The sequence below is a fragment of the Ranitomeya imitator genome, chromosome 5, assembly GCF_032444005.1.
Source record: "Ranitomeya imitator isolate aRanImi1 chromosome 5, aRanImi1.pri, whole genome shotgun sequence".
Lineage (NCBI taxonomy): Eukaryota > Metazoa > Chordata > Amphibia > Anura > Dendrobatidae > Ranitomeya > Ranitomeya imitator.
The window spans coordinates 512,174,946-512,180,691 of record NC_091286.1 but is presented as its reverse complement, the minus strand read 5'-3'; the positions used below and the strand labels follow the sequence as shown (position 1 = coordinate 512,180,691).

Below are 5,746 nucleotides of genomic sequence, written 5' to 3'. Positions count from 1 at the left end.
GCTCCCTCCTGTGGTCACAAGTGGTACTTCGGCTGATTCTCTCTGTGAGCTTCTGTTGGTGGAGGGAAGTGGTACTGCGGCTTCTGAGTTTCCTCACTCAGGTGATCTGGTAAGGTCGTTAGGTGCTTCTCTACTTAACTCCACCTAATGCTTTGATCCTGGCTTCCTGTCAATGTTCCAGTGTTGGACTTGCTTTTCCCTGGATCATTCCTGTGGCCTGCTGCTCTGCATAGCTAAGTTCTTCTTTGCTATTTGTTTGCTATTTTTTCTGTCCAGCTTGTCTAATTTGTTGCTGGAAGCTCTGGGACGCAAAGGGTGTACCTCCGTGCCGTTAGTTCGGTACGGAGGGTCTTTTTGCCCCCTTTGCGTGGTTTTCTTTAGGGTTCTGTGTAGACCGCAAAGTTACCTTTTCTATCCTCGATCTGTTAAGAAAGTCGGGCCTCACTTTGCTGAATCTATTTCATCTCTACGTTTGTCTTTTCATCTTAACTCACAGTCATTATATGTGGGGGCTGCCTTTTCCTTTGGGGTGTTTCTCTGAGGCAAGGTAGGCTTATTTTCTATCTTCAGGCTAGTTAGTTTTTCAGGCTGTGCCGAGTTGCATAGGCAGAGTTAGGCGCAATCCACGGCTGCCTCTAGTGTTGTTTGGAGAGGATTAGGGATTGCGGTCTGCAGAGTTCCCACGTCTCAGAGCTCGTTCTATGATTTTGGGTTATTGTCAGATCACTGTATGTGCTCTGACCGCTATGTCCATTGTAGTACTGAATTGCCTTTCATAACACCACACCTCTAAATATGTTTTTTTTAAGGCGTGTAGTTTCCAAAATGGAGTCGCTTGTGGGGGATTTCTACTGTTTAGAGACATCAGATGCAAATGCGACATTGCATCCGCTACCTATTCCAGCCAATTTTGTGCTCCAAAAGTCAAATGGTGCTACTTCCCTTCTGAGCCCTGCCATTTGCCCAAACAGTAGTTTTCCACCACACATGGGCTATCGGTGTATTCAGAAGAAATTGATCAACAAATTGTATGGTTCCTTTTCTCCTCCTACCCTTGGGGTTAAAACAACTTTTTTGTGGGAAAAAATTTAAAATTTTTATTTTGGTTATTTTCTGTCATATAGGCCCCTCAAAGTTACTTCAATTGTGATGTGGTCCCTACAAAAATTGACTTTGAAAATTTAGTTGGAAAAATGAGAAACTGTTGATAAACTTTTAACCTTTCTAACTTCCCAGCAAAATAATGATGTTTCAAAACTGATGCTGATGTAAAGTAGACATGTGGTAAATGTTATTTACTAACTATTCTGTGTGATTTAACTATTATCTATGATTTACAGTAAGTGCACAAAATAAAAATTTTGAAAATTGCTAATTGTTTCACCAAAATGTTGACATTTTTTTCAAATAAATGCAAAAAACATAGATCCAAATTTGCCAATATCATAAAATACCATGTGTCACGTAAAAATAATGTCAGAATCACAAGCATATGTTGAAACATTTCAGAGTTATTACCTCATAAAGTGACACTGGTGACAATTATAAAATTTGGCCTTGTTATGAAGGTGAAAACAGGCTTGGGGATGGGGGTGAAAGGGTTAATCAACATTTGACATTTTCTGTTCATTAGATTTCGGGCACAGGGGCTGGACCGTTCTCTAGGACTTCCCCTCGTCTGAGATTCCCCTCTTCCTGCCTCTGGTCTGTGAATGATCTGTCTCCTCTGTTTGAAATCTCAGCAGTGACTTGTCATTTACAGACTAGAGGTGGAGGGGATTGGGAATCAGAGACAGGAAGGAGAAAATCCATCACATCGCTCAGAACTATAGCAGGCTATGTGGACTGAACAATCTATTATTGATTGTTCAGTGCAGTTGAACCAAATAATAATAATAATTTTTATTTATATAGCGCCAACATATTCCGCAGCGCTTTACAAATTATAGAGGGGACCAAATCAAATAAATCAAATAACCAAATCAAATAAATGTGTCAAAAACTTAGTTTTGTCACTTTTTTAAATGAGTAAAATGAAATTATGTCTGTTTATGGCAAAAAAAATATGAACCTTTGCATTTAGTAACTGGGATGAACATTTTGTGCACCATCTAAATATCTTTAACCCATACTGCATCTAAATGTTTTTGGTAATTGTTGATTAGTCCTAAACATCGGCTGAGAAGAATTTTAGCCCATGCCAACCTACCAAACAGCTTCAATTCTGTTATGTTCGTGTTTTTTCTCTGATGAACTGCGCCTTTTAGGTCAAAGCAAAAGGTGGCTACTTTGAAGAACCTAGAATATAAGACATAATTTCAGTTGTTTCACACTTTTTTGTTAAGTACAGGTAGTCCTCGACTTACGACGTTGATCCGTTCTTACGCGGCGTCGTAAACCGAATTTCGACGTAAGTCGGACTATACGTTCATACAGTACTGTACCATAATAACAGTACAGTACTGCAAACACTTAGCCTATCCAAACACCTATCCTAACACAGTACCCTACATAATTATCAATAAACATAGGTACAGTAAAATATTGTGCAGTATAGTACGTTTAATAATGAAATACTGTACTGTAAGTGCTGTAACAGTAATAAACAGTGTACTGTAATAAACAAATATAACAATTCCAAAGAGAGAACAGGCTTATTGGGAGGAAGCTGCAGAAGGTGTTGGAGATACTGGGGCAGGTGATTCAAGAGGGGCAGGTGAGTCAAGAGGGGCAGCTGAGGTAGAGGGTACAGGTACAGGATATGTTGCAGGATCTGTTGCAGGCCTCTCTACCTTCTTGAAGTACTGCTGCAGGTTAGTTTGTAAGGAGACCATCTTCTCCTTCAAGATCTCCTTGTAACACCTAATGGAATCCATGACTCCTCTGGCAACCCTAGTGTACCTTTCCATGTTGGGATCCTCAGCCTCAAACCTTGACAACCCTTCCTGTATCAGGGCAAAACCTCCTGCCAAGCCCTGCCTTGTAAATCTCTTAAGTTCTGGGGTTGGTATATCTTCCTCTTCCTCTATCATCTGCTTCTCCAGTTGAATAAGGTCCTCCGCAGATAACTCCTCTCCATGAGATGCCAGTAGCTCTGTGACATCATCCTCCTCCACCTCCAGATTCATTGTCTTACTCATATCAACAACGTTCTTTATGACACTAATTACTGACTCTTGGACCTCTGTGACATAATTCACAAACTGGGGACACAGTTTTTTCCACACACCATTCATACTGGTCTGCTTAACCTCATCCCAGGAAGCAGCAATGTTATTCACAGCATCAAGGATGTTGTATGTTTTCCAAAAGTCCTTTAGAGTCAAATCCTTATTCTTTTCAGTTGCTGCTAAAGCATTACCAATGACCCTTCGGAGGTAGTAGGCCTTGAATGTAGCAATGACTCCTTGGTCCATAGGCTGTATTAGGGCAGTGGTATTAGGTGAAAGGTAAACCACCTTGACATTAGGGTTAAAGTCATCCAGATGGGCAGGGTGTCCAGGGAGATTGTCCAGAATTAGCAACATCTTAAAGGGGATATCCTTGGAGGTGCAATACCGCTCCACGCCTGGCACAAAATGGTTGGTGAACCAGTCATCAAACACTGCAAGTGTCACCCATGCCTTCCTATTAGACTTCCAAATGACTGGTAGTTGACCTTTGAAAGGCCCTTGAGTGCCCTTTGATTCTCAGCCTAATGCACCAGCATGGGCTTCAGTTTGTTTTCGCCAGCAGCATTGCCCCCAAGAAGCAAAGTTAGTCTCTGCTTGCTGACTTTATGACCTGGTGCTGACTTCTCCTCCTTGGCGATGTACATATGGTTAGGCAAATGTTTCCAAAACAAGCCTGTCTCATCCATGTTGAACACTTGTTGAGCACAGTAACCACCCTCCTCATTTATCTCAGCCAATGCTTTAAGAAACTCAGTTGCTGCTTTCTCATCAGCACTAGCAGCTTCACCTTGCACTTTAATGTTATGGAAATTGGCACAATCCTTAAACCTCATAAAACAACCCCTACTCGCCACAAATTCTTCACTTTCACTTTCTTCCCCCTTTTCTCTTTTCAATGCCTCAAACAGTCGCCTAGCCTTCTCCTGAATAACCATAAGGCTCACAGGGATACGGCATTGATTTTGGTCTTCCAACCAAAGCACCAATAATCTTTCCATCTCACTAATAAGCCCACTACGCTGCTTTGTTATCACTGTCGCTTTCATAGGAGCAGATAATTTCACATGTTCAAGGATACGATCTTTATCCTTGATAATGTAGCGACAGTCGAACGACTAAGTCCTAATGACCTGCCAATTTCTGTTGGTGTTTCCCCCTTATCAGATCGCCTTATGATATCCACTTTCGCCTCCATGGTGATGGCCTTCCTTTTCTTTGATGCACTGGTATCAGATGAGTCTAGCTTACGTTTGGGAGCCTTAATGAAGGGTGTTATGGCGTGCAGGAAACTTGTTTTCCTCATGTAACCGGGTACAGTGTACAGTACTGGACTCTATCGTTCTGCCGCTGCACGAAGTACGACTTACGACGCAAAACCGCGTAAGTCGGAATGATGCATCGTATAAAGCGTCGTAAACGCGAATTGACGTAACCCGAGACCGTCGTAAACCGAGGACTAACTGTATATAATTCCACGTGTTAATTCATAGTTTTGATGCCTTCAGTGTGAATGTACAATTTTCATAGTCATGAAAATACAGAAAAATCTTTAAATGGGAATGTGTGTCCAAACTTTTGGTCTGTACTGTATATTAACAATACTTTATTTCAATAGCCTTCTGACGTGTCCAGTCCAGGTGACCATTAGCAAAAGAGCGAAGGCGAAGTGCAAGAATTGGCATATTGCTGCAATCTGCCGCTCCTGGGGCGGCTGCAGGCTGGCATTTTTAGGCTGAGAAGGGCCCAGTAGCCAAAGGGTCCGTGATGATATCGGAGTGAGGTCCGATTTTCACAGTCTGTCAGAATAATGAAGGTGGATACATTTTTCTTTTTAATTTCTCGACGCACAATAAATCCAAATTACACTTGTACCACACTCTGAAAAAATTCTGATCTGAGTTTCATCAGAAAAATTGTCCGATTGCTAAAAAATGGAATGTCTGAATTTGAAATAACGTTTGTTTTTTGTGGAATGAGTTGTAGATTTGAATAACATCATTTATTTTACAAAATAATGTACTGAAAAATGGAAAACAATTTCCAAGAGGGAGGAAATGGTTAAAAAAGGTAATGCAACCAGTGTTTTCTGGGACTCTGACTGTAATGTACACGGGGATTAAAATGATTATTTAAGCGCATTGGCTTGTGTTTTAATTCTAATTGTGCAAAAAAGCCCCACAGTGGGCTTGGGTTCTGAATGTTTTAGGCTCCAGCAATGACCTTGGTACTGAGTGTTGTGAACCTTTTCATGTAGATGTGCAGGACATTTCCTCTACGTGCATAGCTATATATTCACATTGAGTTTTGGTGTTTTGGTGTAAAGTAATTAAAAACAATCAGGTATTGCAGGGTTAAACCGAGCTTTTGAATCAGCTTCTATCCTCAGTAATAGGTGTTGGAGGGAGTTCCTGGGAACTGAAATTGCTTGATGTTGTTACATTAAATTAGCTCTAGAAAACATAATCCACAGCACAAGCTATAATATGAAGCTAATGCTTCTTATCCCCAAAAATTAAGAATTGTGGCAATCCCATTAGGTTCCTTTAGTGAGATGAAGCGTTTAGTTTATTTAT

The 5,746-nt window shown here is 40.9% G+C and overlaps 1 pseudogene; it reads right to left on the bottom strand.

Moving 5' to 3' along the window:
- Positions 1-2,654: 2,654 nt before the first annotated feature.
- LOC138637826 (tigger transposable element-derived protein 1-like) lies at positions 2,655-4,476 on the bottom strand (annotated as a pseudogene).
- Positions 4,477-5,746: the final 1,270 nt, after the last annotated feature.